At 42.8% G+C, this 15,222-nt stretch overlaps 1 long non-coding RNA gene across 1 annotated transcript in view; it reads left to right on the top strand.

Annotated features, from left to right (window-relative positions):
• LOC131418653 (uncharacterized) overlaps nt 1-11,299 on the top strand; it is a 50,674-nt gene extending 39,375 nt beyond the window's left edge. The window contains exons 3-5 of the long non-coding RNA XR_009222951.1: nt 6,603-6,654; nt 9,792-9,863; nt 11,030-11,299. This is a non-coding gene — a long non-coding RNA (uncharacterized LOC131418653). The remainder of the gene's footprint in view (nt 1-6,602; nt 6,655-9,791; nt 9,864-11,029) is intronic.
• The last annotated feature ends 3,923 nt before the right edge of the window (nt 11,300-15,222 follow it).

Below are 15,222 nucleotides of genomic sequence, written 5' to 3' on the forward strand. Positions count from 1 at the left end.
ACTTCCTGACAGGTCTCATCTCCAAATACAGCCACACTCAGGGTTAGGGCTTCAACATGTGAATTTTGGGGGGGCACAGACATTCAGTCCGTAACAGTACATAAAGCCCCCAGCTTCCCCATCCCTCAGAGTAATGTTTCTGAGGCCTGTTCTACACAGTTCCTCAGAAGGTCCTCAGTGGGATTGAGCCCAGGTTGCCCAAATTGTGACTTGCCTATTAATCTACCCTTTCATGGTTTTCTCCCTCCCCTTTCACTGAGCTTCCTGGAGCCACCTCCCCAAATAAATGACCTGCACCCAAGACCTTGTCTCAGGGTCTGCTTTCGGGAGAACTCAAACTAAATAATCAGTGATTTGAACCTAAAGTTATGCCCACAGGTATTCAGGCCTGCAGGTTGTGCTGAATTCTTAGTACTGTGGTAGCAGGGTTAGATTCTGATTCCTGGCTGGTGCCAGTTCATACTGCAGCCTGGGGCAGATTGGAGTTGGAGAGACTCCGGAAATAGGTCTGCCCTAGAGAGGGGATGAGGCAGGGAACAGGAGGACAGACCCATCTGCAAGTACCAAGAGCCCAGTCTAGGAGAGGGAACACCATATCCACCAAGCACATCACAGATAACATGCAGTCTCTGCCACGGAACCCTGAGTGTCCCCATAGATGAGTTGAACACAACTGCTATGAAGTCTCTGAAATAAGACAGAGTTTGAAAGTTCAAAATATGTTCTCTCTGGCAAATTGTTGGAAAGTTAGTTTTGAAGAATTACAACTAAAGCTATTCTGATTTCTTTCTTTCTTTTTTTTTTTTGATGAGGAAGATTGGCCATGAGCTAACATCTGTGCCCATCTTCCCTATCAACCAGGCTGGCCCAACTATTCTGATGTTTTTACCATTGATCATTCTTAAATTTTATATAAATGAAATAATTGAGTACATCATCATTTTGTGCATGGCTTCTTTTGCTCAACATGAGGCTTGTAAGATTCATCCATGTTGTCGCATATATATTGACTGTATATTAAATTGCCTACCAAAAACAATTCAAAATTTATTACAAAGGCAAACTTTGAAAATTTTGTTCTTTTCATTTCTCATATCAAGGAAAAGAAATATAAGTAATCCAAATAGGATATACTGGGCCCGGCCCAGTGGCACAGCGGTTAAGTTCACATGTTCTGCTTCAGTGGCCCAGGGTTTGCTGGTTTGGATTCTGGACGCAGACCTACTCACCACTCACCAAGCCATGCTGAGGCGGCTTCCCACATAGAAGAACTAGAAGGACCTACAACAAGGATGTACAACTATGTACTGGAGCTTTGGGTAGAAAAAAGAAAAAGAGGAAGACTGGCAACAGATGTTAGCTCAGGGCCAATCTTCCTCAAAAAAAAAAAAAAAAGAAAGAATCTTCCATAACTACTATTGAGCAGACCATTGTGTTATATCTCTAAAACAAAAAACAAATAGGATATACCATATAGAGAAATATTGTGATTTTCCACATATTTTAACATTATCAGAAATTCAGATTTCTATGGGAAATGAATATAGTCACAGCTCCTCAAATCTCTCCCCATTTGATCTGATCTCTCACTCAGGGAGAGAGAGAATTCCTTTGCTGTTGACTCTGCAAAGACTTTTTAAAAATTTGTTTCTTTAGGGGCCGGCCCGGTGGCGCAAGTGGTTAAGTGCGCGCGCTCCACTGCGGCGGCCCGGGGTTCGCTGGTTCGGATCCCGGGCGGGCACCGACGCACTGCTTGGTAAGCCATGCTGTGGCGGCGTCCCATATAAAGTGGAGGAGGATAGGCACAGATGTTATCCCAGTGCCGTCTTCCTCAGCAAAAAAAGAGGAGGATTGGCGGATGTTAGCTCAGGGCTGATCTCCTCACAAGAAAAAAAAAATAAATAAAATAAAAATTTGTTTCTTTATATGTTACCTTTAGACTTCATTTTCTCAGATGCTTCTCACTTCTTATAATCATGGATAACTGTCCATATTTATACCATCAGCTTTGAAAAATTCTCATGGTGTATATGTGTCTGGCCCTCTGGGATAAAAAACAGTATTACTTGGTTAAATCTGCTATTGGCTTTTACCCTGTCAATCAACCTTGCCATTTAGATATTTCTGTCCTTCAGTCATAAAGAAGCTTCAAAGAAACTAAAAAGCTTCTGCACAGCAAAGGAAACCATCAAAACAACGAAAAGGCAACCTACTGAATGGGAGAAAATATTTGCAAATCATATATCTGATAAAGGGTTAATATCTAAAATATATAAGAACTCATACAACTCAATAACAAAACAAAACAATTTGATTAAAATGTGGGCAGAGGATCTGAATAGACACTTTTCTAAAGAAGACATACAGATGGCCAACAGGTACATGAAAAGATGCTCAACATCACTAACCATCAGGGAAATGCAAATCAAACCACAACAAGATGTCACCTCACACTTGTCAGAATGGCTATTATCAAAAAGACAAGCCATGACAAGCCAGGATGTGAAGAAAAGGGAACACTTGTGCACTGTTAGTGGGTACGAAAATTGGCACAGCCACTATGAAAAACAGTATAGAGGTTCCTCAAAAAATTAAATATAGAACTCCCATATGATCCAGCATCTCATCTGTCATCCTGGCCCAGAAGTCAAACAGATGAGTAAATGGAATTTCGGACGATTCCAGCCCCTGCTGTGAAGTCATCATCAGCCTTCAAGTCTTCCTAGTGGAAACTCCAGAAATCATAGAGCAGAGAAAAACCACTCTCACTCTACTTGAAATCCTGACCCATGGTATTTGCAAACAGAATAAAATGGTTGTTTTAAATTGCTAAATTTTGAGATACTTTTTTACACAGCCATAGTAATTGCTAAAGCAAGATATGACACACAGCTATAGAAATTAGTTCTTTTCTTCTTTCCCTTCTGAGATTACTGTGAATAACTTACTAAGATGCCAGAGAAAGCATCTGATAATGTTGGGGATCTATAAAGACAAGAGACTTGAAAGTAACTATAACAAATATGACATCATGTATACGCTGCAGAGAGAGGCAGGAGAGCAGGGGCCAAAGAGACTGTCGTCCCTGGCAAAGCTGCAGCAGATTTCGTGCCAGCAGGCAGGTGCCAAGAATTCAGAGCTGGGTGAAAGGTCAGGAAAGGATGGGTCATTCAAGGCCAACATGTCACAACTCAGCAGGAAGCTCGTCCCTGGTGCTTGCCAGCCTCAGCAGCGTGACGCACTTGGGTAAAGGGAAGGACCTAGTTTTGGTTAATCCTGGGACTTGGGGTGTTGAGATGCAGTGGTGGGTAGTAAGGAAAGGAAAAGGATTGACTGTAGGATTCAACTCAAAATGGGGTAATACTGTAGACTTTCATTATCCAAAGGAGCATGGTGCATTCAGCTGGCTTAGGGTTGTTGTTGGTATCCAACATAATCAAAACCAATGGGTGAAACAAGGCAGCAGGTATTTATAGATGGCAGGTCTTCCTTGAAGTAAAGCATAGGCAACCTTGTGATTCCCAGTGTATTTCCCGGAAGAAAACTGACATCACATGTAAATGGGGTAATTGAGGAGAATTTCATAGACTATTTACGAAGTTGTGGGCAGGTTAAGGGAAATCAAAATGGATGGTGCAGTACAGTGTGTAAGAGTGGGGAGCCACTCACACCCCTGGGTCTGAAGGATCAAGAGGCAGTAGCAGTTATAGCTAAAGAGAGCAGAAGCCTCTTGGTAGAAGCTCTGGCTTTCAGCAGAAGGATGCAACCAATCTATAGGGAGGAATCCAGAAAAATAAGTTCTCCAGCCTTACTCTCCTTCTGCCATCATCCTTTTTGACTGAATCCAAAGGGAAGCCAGAGGGAAGGGGCCCATTGAAGCAGTCCACTGAAGTCAGCCTTCTAGGGCGCAGAACAAAAGGGATAAAGGCTGAGATTGGACCTGGAGCGGCAAATGTAAGATACCCAGTAAGTACACCACATCACCTGCACAGGCAACTCAGGATAACCCTCTGAGGTTGGAGCAGAAGGAGGACAGTGAGGACCCTTGAGGAGGCGACTGATAAGGGCTGGCATGGGCTTCCAGTCCTGGCTCCTCTCCTACTGTGGAACCAGTGGTATAGGCTGGAAGCCAGGTGTAGTCAAGCGGGATAATGCAGATAAAATTGGGGAACCTATGGCTCAATAGACTCCCAATAGACTAGGCTATGACAACACAATCGGTTTCACATCTTATTCATTCATTCCCTTATTCATTCATTCACAATTTCTTAAACTCAGCACTATGGACATTTTGGGCCAGATAACTCTTTGTTCTCAGGGGCTGTCCTGTGCATTGCAGTCTGTTTAGCAGCACCTCTGGCCTTTACCCTCAGGATGCCAGGAGCAATATTCCATCCAGTCGTGACAACCAAAAATGTCTCCAGACCTTTCTAATTGTCCCCTAGGGGCAAAATCACCTTTGGTTAAGAATCACTGCACCCATTCATTCGAGAAATATTTAAGGAGCATTCATCATGTGGCAGACACCATGCCTTTCCTCCTGGGGCAGGGGAGACAGTGTGTGCCAAGATGTGGTCCTTGCTTTCTCAAACTTCCTAGTCAAGTGAGAGAGGCCAACAGTAAACATGTAATTACACAAATAATTCACTTTTGGGAGAAAGCTATATTTAATAGAAGATCTGAATGACCTTTTTAAGCAGGTGCCAGTTCTAGAGTAAAATCCATAGACATGGAAATACCAGACTGCAGGGGGAATTACTTTCATTGGCCTTTAACTTTTTTTAAGGTTTCAGTTTTCTTACACACCAAATCTCCAAATACCAAACATCTTGAAGCTGAAATTTAAATAACAACTGTTAAAATCCAAAAGTTATTGTGGTAGGTTAAAATGGCTGCAATTTCTTTGTTACTCTTATTATCAAGAGGTAAGAGTGTAATTCCCTCTCCTGGAAACCAGAATGACCTTGTGCCTGGCTTGACCAAAGAATGTAGTGGAAGTGATGCTGTGTGGCTTCCAAGCCTGTCATAAAGCGATTTAACCTCTGAGAACACGCTCAGGAGAGCCCTGAGCCACCATATAAGTAGTCCAGCTATCCTGCTGGAAAGAGAGAAACTGTGGACAGGCCCGGGATAATATGGAGATAAAAGCCAGGTGGAGGAGCCCCGAGATGCCAGATACGTAAGTAAAGAAGCCATTTGGGATGTTCCAGCTAATTGAGTCTTCAGTATCCAGATGACTCTGCCCCAGACACCATCTGACTATAGCCACGTGAAAGTCCCCAAATGAAACCAGCAGAAGAACCACTCAGCTGGTCCAGTCAACCAACAGATCCATGAGAGATAATAAAATGGTTGTTGGTTTCGGCTGCTAATTTTGGGGTGATTTGTTATACAGCAATAGATAACCAAGACAGTCCCTAAAGTCCTACTTAACATAGGGATGGAAATAATCCCTTAATAAACTTATGTTTATTGCATAAGTAACAGTTACATATGCAAATGAATGGGATATATCAATCAGGATTCTTTTGGGAGGTAGTAATAGAAACTGAACTCAAACTGCTTAGAGAAAAGATGGAAATTTTTGGTTCATGAAACCCAAGGAAGTTAACTCATCCAACTGCAGGAGTATCAGGGATGATGTTTAACTATTTAAATGCCAACAGGGCATTTTCTCCCCGTCTCTCATTTCTACTTTCTTCTCTGTGCTGACTTCATTCCTTTTCACTGCTGACTTGTATTGTCTCCCTGGTAAGAAACCTGGCTATGAACAAATCTCCAGTTTCGTATCTTACAAATTCTACTATTGAAGAGAGACTATGCTTTTCCTTAGATGCAGTTTGAAAAATCCCAGGGCGGGCCAGCCCAGTGGCTTAGTGGTTAAGTGCGCACACTCTGCTACTGGCGGCCAGAATTCGGATTCCGGGCGGCGCACCAACGCACTGCTTCTCCCGCCATGCTGAGGCCGCGTCCCACATGCAGCAACTAGAAGGATGTGCAACTATGACATACAACTATCTACTGGGGCTTTGGGGAAAAAAGAGGAGGAGGATTAGCAATAGATGTTAGCTCAGAGCCGGTCTTCCTCAGCAAAAAAAAAAAGAAGAGGATTAGCACGGATGTTAGCTCAGGGCTGATCTCTCTCACAAAAAAAAAAAAAAAAAAAGAAAAATCCCAGGGATGGAATCTGACTGGCAAAACTTGGGTCAATCACTATCCCTGAGCCAATCAACTATGGCTGAGTGAGGAAAGGGAGGGAGGGAGAGAGAATTACGTAAGAAAAAGCAGGTTCCCAAATAGCCATGTGAGTAGGTAAAGATGGGTGTCAGTTAACTTTTGCTGTATTATTAACCATCCACAAACAGCAATCATTTTATTTGCTCACAATTCTGCTGGTCAAATGGGCCTTTTGTTTGCCCAGGCCTACTAAGCTGAGACTGGATGGTCTAGGACGGCCGCACTCAATTATCTGGTGGTTGGTAGGCTGTTTGGTTGGCGGGTGGGGAGGAGTAGGGGGATGCAGTTCTCTCACATGTCTGGCACTTGGTTTGATATCAGCTGGGGTGACAGGATGAATTGGCCACATGTCATTCATTATCCAGCAGGCTAGCCTGGGCTTGTTCCCATGATGGCAGAAGAGCTCTCAGCAACAAGGTAAGTCCCAGTGCAATGTATTTTTCAAGGCTCTGTTTGCAACCCATTTACTAATGTCCCATTGGACAAAGCAAGTTACGTAGCCAAGCCTAGATTTCACCAAAAAATTGAATCCATCTCTTGATGGGAGAAGCTGCAATATACTGTGACATTTTCTTCTCTCAATCTATCACATTGTGTGTGTGTGTGTGTGTGTGTGTGTGTGTGTGTGTGTGTGTGTCAGGGGAAAGGAGTGGTGAAGTGAAGCTGGAGATTTTCAAGGGAAGTACTGCAGACAAGCCAACTAATGTTGACAATATAAATGAACTGAATTTACCCTATCATTATCTTTAACCTCCCGCTTGGCCTTAGCAATAACGAACAACCACGAAGATGGTGGTATGTAAGGTTATAAATAGAAATATGGTGGAATGATAGAATGCATGTGAGTGACCAATTAAGCCCTCCCAGTTTTCCTCAGATGATCATGAGAAGTTAGTCATTTCCTGCCCTCTGCATATTTCTGGTATGAGCATTGTCCTGGGTTTTGTTTTAGAGGCCTTGGCAGCTTCTGAAAACCGACTGTCTCACTGGAAGATGTACAAACCAGATCCTGCTTTCTGCTAGTCACAAACATGTCCTTTCCAAGAACGGGCTCTCCAAAACAATATGTCCTAATGCTCTGTGGGTCAAAGTTAACTACAAAAGACTAGAGTTATTACTTTAACTATCAATTAGTGGGTAGGTGAGACTAGAACAAAGACCAAATACACCAGCAATTTGTCCTCTTAGAATTTTTGTTTGGGGTTTTTCTTTTTAAGTAATGAGGGATATAAACTCTCAATAGCATCATTGTGTAATGGCTAACAGCATAGTCTCTGGAGACAGAGTTCAGGGTTCAAATCCTGACTTTTTGTGACCACTCACTGTGACCTTGGAAAAGCTAACTAACCTATCTGTGCCTCAGTTTCCTTGTGTTTAAAATGGGATGTAATATCAGTATCTACCCCAAATAATTGTTACAAGGACTAAATGAGCTAATATTTCTGGAGTTCTGACCCCTGCTTGAGATAGAACCAGTAAGATACTATCTGCAGCATTCTTAAAGATGTCAGTGTGTTACGAGGATGATTATTTACGTCCCTAGTCATCATCAAAAAGGCCATCACCTTTTTCTTGCTGATTAACAGCAGCAGCAGCTCAGGGAGCAGAAGGCAGTGAAACAGTACTCAGCCTATTTGTAAATCGCTGTCTGTCATATAGGCTGGGGGGAAGAGGCAGACAGTGTCAATACCGTGGTTTAGAGAATGTCAGAGAATTTCAATCATCTATGCTTTCTCAGTCTCCTCTTTCCATAAGTTGTGTTTTTAAGTGAAGTCAAGTGTTAATAAAGTGCTGTGAAAATCACAATCTGTATCCATCAATCCACACATGTAAGCCAGCCTTGGTTTTCTTGAGCTATCCATCAAGAAAGAAGTGATATTCAAAAGAATAAGTAGCTGACATGAAAAAGGATAAGTATCTCATATAATTATTCCAGAGGTATTATCAAATAAGCGAATTCTCCACTTCCCATTCTTTAAAAGAATTTCAAAGAACACAAGGTAAGTTTACATGACTATACAGAGGAATAAACAAATTACTTGGTGTCAGCATCGGAGCACTTAATTAAATCACATAGGCTTTATTTCCAGGTTGATTAAATCACTTGTCTGCTCCTCCCCAAATGCCAATCTCATCCATCGTCTGCTTATCATTCCTCCCTCCACAGAGCCAACACAAATATTTGTTAAATGAAAGAATGAATAGCTTTCTCCGTATAACTGACCTCACAAAACACTTTCTCAGGAAACTATTACTCCTCGAACTCTGAGTCTACAGATATTTTTGAAGAGTGGACAGAGTTGAAGGGGGATTTAACCTAGCAAAAATAGATCAGAAAACCAGCTCAGAAAAGGGTTCCATTCCAACAGATCTACAACCACTAATATTCTAAGGATGGAAACTTCAGAGAAGAGAATTTTTTCTACTGAATGGGTATCATCATTTACAGCTTTACTCTTCAGCTTTGTCATCTGGCTCTGCCCTTCTCCTCCCCCCCCACCCCCCCCACCCCTTGTAAAAGAGGTTTTCTTCTTGCTTTATTGCCTCATTGACCAGATTTTACAAAAATAAATTTTAAGAAAAAGACTAAATCTGTCCCTTTAAATGGGATTTGTTTCCAGGATCTATGAGGTTTCATGAATTCTCTAAAGCACTGAGCTCTGGCCACATGAATTGTTTGGGAAAGATGAATTGTATTGGAGGAGGAAAAAAAAGGCCATCTCTGGATTAGATTAATGGGGTTGAAACATTTGTTATTCTTAAGAAACAAGCTGGGGAAAAAAATGGTAAGATTAGGCATCTCGTTAAAGTTACCGTGTTTGCTGGTGAGAACATGTCTTTCTACATTTACATCTACCTGAGTGTTCCAGTTACTGTTGCTGCAACACATGCTCCTCCTAGATTAGTAGCATAAAACAACAAGCATTTTTTTGTGATTATGTATCCAGTGGGGCAGGAATTCAGAAAGGGCACAGTGAGGACATCTTGTCTCTGCTCCACAATGCCTGGGACCTCCTCTGAGAAGACTCCAACGGCAGGGAGTGACTTGACAGCTTGAGGCTGACATCATCTGAAGGCTTGCTTACTCACAAGTCTGGCAGTGCGTGCTGGCTGTTGGCTAAGTGTCAGCCGGGCTGTTTGCTGGAACACTAACACATGGCCCCTCCACATCTCTGCTTGGGCTTCCTCACAAGGTGGCTGGGTTCTAAGAGTGAGTATCCCAGGAGCACCTGGACGAAGCTGTGCTGTCTTTTATGATTTAGCCTTGGAAGTCACATAGTGTCACTTCCACCATAGTCACAAGCCCACCCAGATTAAAGGGGAGGGGATACAGGCTGCACCTCTTGATGAGAGGATGAGAGGAGTGTCAGTTACATTATAAGAACAGAGGAAGGGACATATTATTGTAGCTATCTTTGGAAAATACAAGATGCCATATTGGGTATAAAATACTTAAATTTTTCTCATATGGTAGTGTAGAGGATAAAAATATCTCATCTTTGAATCTATTTGCTTTGTTTGAATAAAATTAATTAATATCCTTTTCTCTGTAGATTGGTGATGGAGAAAAAAAAACCTCATTGTTTATTAACACACAGTCAAGATAGAGAAAGTGAGAATTATTTGTAAGTATACATACTTTGATAATAATAGGCCCTCCTTGCAACCTGAGAATATAGTAAATCTAACAAAGAGAGGTTACGGTGAGTAGGAGATGAAGCGCGATCAGATCAACAGCGTCCTGGAGGAAAAGCTTGGGAAAAAACAAATTTGGCAAAGCTAAGTACTAATGAAGTGGGAATTTTCTCTGGAGAATCAGCCCCAAACTCACAAATGAATCCTTGGGTTTAATGTAGCACTAATACCTAACATCATTTTTTCCATTACAGAACGAAATTTTATGTTTAGAAGGCTCAATGCAGCCACTCTTTGCAGCTAGCCCAAAGAGAATTCTTTTCCCCAATTTTTTCTCCTCGTTTTTCTTGTCCTGCTTTCTCTGGCACCCAACCCTATCCCAAATTCAGTCTCAACTCCAAAAAGGCAAGTACCTTTGGTGAATTGCTGGGAGACAATGATCTTGCACCCCACTGTGTTTCCTGTAATTTCCGCTGGTGGACTTGAGAGTCTCCCTTGAACCCTACAGTGGGTTCCTACCGTCACCCGAAAATGTGTAGAGTGATAGAGCTCCTTCTTCTTCATTAGTTTGGGGTATTTATAGATCGTGGTATCAAGGGAATGCCCCTAATAACAATGTGGTAGGCAGAATTGTGGTGCCTCAAGGATATCTGTGTCCTTATCCCTTGAAACCTCTGAATATACTACCTTACATGACAAAAAGGATTTTGCAGAGGTGATTAAATGAAAGATCTTGAGATGGAGAGATTATCCTGGATTATCTGGGTGTGACCAATGTAATCACAAGGGTCCTTGTAACAGGAGGCAGGAGGGTCAGAGTCAGGGAAGGAGAGATGATGACGGAAGAAGAGGAGAGAGAGAGAGAGAAAGTTGAAGATGATACACTGCTGGCTTTGATGGTGGAGGAAGGGGCCACTAGCCAAGAAATGCAGGCAGGCAGCCTCTTGAAGCCGAAAGACGCGAGGAAACAGATTCTTCCCTAGAGGCTCCAGAGGGAAACCACTCCTGTTGACCCATTTTAGACTTCTGACATCCAAAACTGTAAGATAATAAATTTGTTTTGTTTTAAGCCACTAAGTTTGGGATAATTTGTTACAGCAGCATTAGGAAACTAATACAAACAACTTATTTTTGTTGTTGTTGTTGTTTGTTTCAGAAACTACACGAGGCTTTTTGGTGAAAGCTGTTTGGGGAAGAATTATTTCTACAAATCTTTGTGGATTGCAATTGGATCAGTGTGACAGGAGTTTAAATGAAGCCCTGGACAGTGACTTCTGGAAGTAACACATGAAGATGTAAAGAACAAAATCTGAGATCACTGTTCTAAAGTCAAATTTCTTTTGCTTAGGACATAACTACTCCCATGGAGAACAATATAAACATATTACATTTGACACTTGAACTGGTTAAGTTTATTATGACAGGCCTGGACCATATTTATGTAAATCAAAATATGCTTAAAACTTGTCCAGGAATTTATTGACGCGTCTGACCCCAGGTTGTATGAAGCAGTGATGAATGCCAAGTGTTGATACACTATTCAAACTTCATGAGTCGTACTGTGAAATTGGGCATGGCTAAATGCTACAATTCCCTACAACTAAAAGATGGAATAATTTATTTTTTTCATATCTGTGTTAGGGTATATAGTAACAAGATTCTCTTGAGAAATGTCCGAATCATGTCTTCCATTTGCCCCTTCAGATTTCCTTGCTACTCTTCTCCACCCTGTTCTGTGCCCTGGAAGCCTGCCCTAACATAGGCCAATTCAATAGGCTCCCTGGACTTTACATTCTGGCTTGAGAGTTTGGCATACAGAAAGCCCCAGAAGGTAACCAAAGGGAGAAAGAATCAGAGAAGAGGGGTGGGAGTATATGTTTTTCCAGGTTCTTCCTGAATAAGCTAGTACTGGAATCCTTCATTCAAGGTCTGTGTCTGGGGGAATCCAATCTAAGACAGATGGTATCTGGGAACTGCCTCCATCTTTTGGATGAGCCCTTCAGCCTTGCTGGTACTACCCTTAAGTGGCTGGACCCAACCTGCACCCATCAGACTCTCTTTCCCTGGGATCTCCTGTTGGAACAGAGAGGACATTGGTCAGGGTCTGGGGAGGCTGGGGCTCTCGCATGTGCACTCAGGAGCTTTGCAAAGTCATAGTGTACCATTGGTAGGAGAAGCAGAGAACGCCAGTGTGCAGGATGGGGCAGGGTGTTGGAGGATGTGCAGGGGAGACACAGAGAGAGGTAGAGGAGAGGAGGATGGGCCAGAGAATCAGAGAAGAGGGGTGACTTCCTCTTCCAGTCTCCCTCCTACATCCAGCTCCTGGTCTGAGTTATGCCAATATAGGCATCATGCAGGTATAAATTCCCCCTCGTCTCTCAAGCTAGCTCAAGTAATTTACGTAACATACTATCAAAGAGCCAATTAATCCTGAAAAGGATCATAAAATTACACTCACACTCTCAGGAAGCCAAAAAGTTCTGCTCCACTGCACTTTTTGTGCGAATTTCCTTCTCACAGCCCTGAAAGCACAATGATTGTTAATCTCCTCACAGGTGAATGAACAAGTCTTCAACTACCCTCTGGCATCCACAAAACCTGGCCCGAAGACCTGGCTGGCACATAGAGCAAGGTGTTTGTGGTCCAAAACAACCCAGAATGGAACAATTTATTCCCTAATTGCTCTAGCTGGAGCAGTGCAAGCTCACCAAGCTGCCCCAGATTTAGAGATAAGTGGCATTGGAGGAAGTCAGATACGCATGAGCAGGAACAGACTGTGACACCAATTCTGCAAGCTCCCTAACTCCTACTCGCTGCCTGCCGGTGTTCTGAATCATCAGCCTCCCTGTCTTTATTATTGGGCCACCTGAATTTGTGGGTGTTCCAGGCAGCTCCCCGTATGATGCTGGTATTGAAGAGCAGCAGTACCCTGATCAAAAGTATCCTCTTTCCACCACCCTCCCTGGTTCATAAAATTCTCGTTATTGAATTGTGCTTTTTCTTAAGATATTATTTCCAGAATGTCACTGCTAAAGCACAGATGTATTATAAAAATACAGAAAAAAAGACTGGACGCAGTCATTACCTATTGGGCTCTGACACTTTGGGTGGGCCATGGAGCAGCTCAGTGACCCCAGGCTTGGTCACCGAGATCCCACTGCCACTCCGACCTCCATAGGCATCCATCCAAGTAAATGTCTCCTGTTGAGGTCGTGTCACCTCCGGGAAATCTTGCAGGGCCAAGCGCTGGATCCACCTCCTCTTCTCCTCCCAGTGGGACAGTGGGGGTGAGTCTGTCCAGGGTAGGGAATCCATAACTCTCCACCTTATCCTGGAAAAAGGAAAACTCTTTCTCTTCCCTCTCCGGGACAATCAATATAATCGACCAGCTCCTCTAAACAAAGGTCTGAGACTGGAGAATGTCTCCAGCCCTTATGTTCCCCGTCATAGAAACCTGGAATCCTCTTCTTGCTGTTCAGTGTAGGGTGGCAGCAGGAAGATTTCTTTTCATGCTTTTTGGTGATGGGAGAGAGGATGCAAGAAAGGGATTGGAGAAGGAAGCATTAAAGGGCCTTAAACTCTGTTGGAATTAGATTCATTTGTTGAACAAATATCTGTTGAGTACCTACCTTAGGCATCGGGAATACAAAAACAGTCTCCTGCCTTTTTGAAACTTAGAGATTAAAGAAGAGATGGATAAAGATCAAATAGTCACTCCAAGATAGTGGTTCTCAGCTAGGGATGATTTTATCTCCTAGGGGACACTTGGGAATGTCTGGAGACAGTTTGGTCACAACCAGAGAGCTTGCTACTGGCATCTAGTGAGTAGAGGCCAGGAATGCTGTTAAATATCCCATAAGAACCCCTCCATAGTAAAGAATTAACTAGCCCAAGATGTCAACGGTAACAAGGTTGAGAAACCCAATATTAAGACAGTGGTTCTTACAGTGTAGCCCAGACAGGCAGCATCAGCATCATCTCAGAACTTGTTAGAAATGCAAATTCTTAGGCCCCACCCTAAACCTACTGAATCAGAAACTCTGGGGGTGGAAGCCAGCTTTCTGTGTTTTAACAAGCCCTCCAGGGGATTCTGATGCACACTAATATTTGAGAACTACTGAATTAAGGAGCAAAGGAATCTATCATACAAACTGAGGCAAATGCTCTGAAGGAAAGGACTCTGTACCAGTGCTACTCACAAAGTGATTTGCCCACTACTGGCAGCATCAGCATCATCAGAGATGATTTCAGCTTGTTAGAAATACCAATTTTTGGGCTCCACCCTACACCTAGTGAATCATGTGGAGGTATGGACGGGCCAGATCAAGAAAATCATTGGAGGCCATTTTAAGTAATTAAGACTTTACAGGAGGCGAAATTGGGAACCTCTGAATGATTCAAGTTCTGGCAATAAATAGGGTTAGGTTGAAGAAAAGAAGAGAGGCAGGGAAGCCAGTTGGGAGGTTACTGAGGTAGCTCCAAGGAGATGTGAACTAAGGCAGAGGCAGCACGGATAGAATGAAGGAAGCACATGTCAGAAAAACCTCAGGAGGTAGAGTTTACAGGATGTGATGGCTGATTGGATAAGAGAATGAAGGTGTGTCAGGAATTCTTTTGACTGCAAGTAACAAAAAAATCCCAATTTAGAGTGGCTTAAACAAAGAGGAGTTTATTTTTCTCCCATAAGGAGAAGTCTAGACCAGGGCAACTGCTGTCTTTGGGTCAGTGATTCAATAATATCAAGGATGGTGTCTCTGTGATTCTCTTGGCCTTTCCTTAATGTTTGTCACCTCATGTTCACAAGATGGCTGCTGCAGCTCCAGATATCTTGTCTGTGTTCAGTGACAGAAGGAGGAAATAAGAAAGATAGGGTCTGTTTCTTTTAATAAGATGGAAAAGGTTTTTGGAAAACCACTCACAGACTTCTGCTTATCGAGCTGCATCGCATGATCATTTATAACCACAAAGTAGTATGAGAAAGTGTTTCTCATCAATATCTCCATAGTAGAGAAAAAGGTTGGGAATTCGTATTAAGTCCTCTAACCTACAGTATCTGCTGCAAGGAAGGAGGGAGTAGACTAGAATGACTGGCTTGAGTGATTGGGGAAACACTGGCACCATTCCCTAAGATAGGAAAGACATGAGAAGAAACACATTTGGAATGGGAAGAACATAGTAGCAGACTGTCTATTGTAATAATTCCTCCCGTCATCGTATTCACGACCCTTTGCTGTGTGACTTTGCTGCTCCTGTCATGGAGAAGTAGAATAATTTCTCCACCCCTTGAATCGGGGCTTGGCTGTGTGACTTGCTTTGCCCAACGAGAAATTAGCAAGGGTGACCCAAGCA

Source organism: Diceros bicornis, chromosome 19 (genome assembly GCF_020826845.1).
Source record: "Diceros bicornis minor isolate mBicDic1 chromosome 19, mDicBic1.mat.cur, whole genome shotgun sequence".
NCBI classification, from domain to species: Eukaryota; Metazoa; Chordata; class Mammalia; order Perissodactyla; family Rhinocerotidae; genus Diceros; species Diceros bicornis.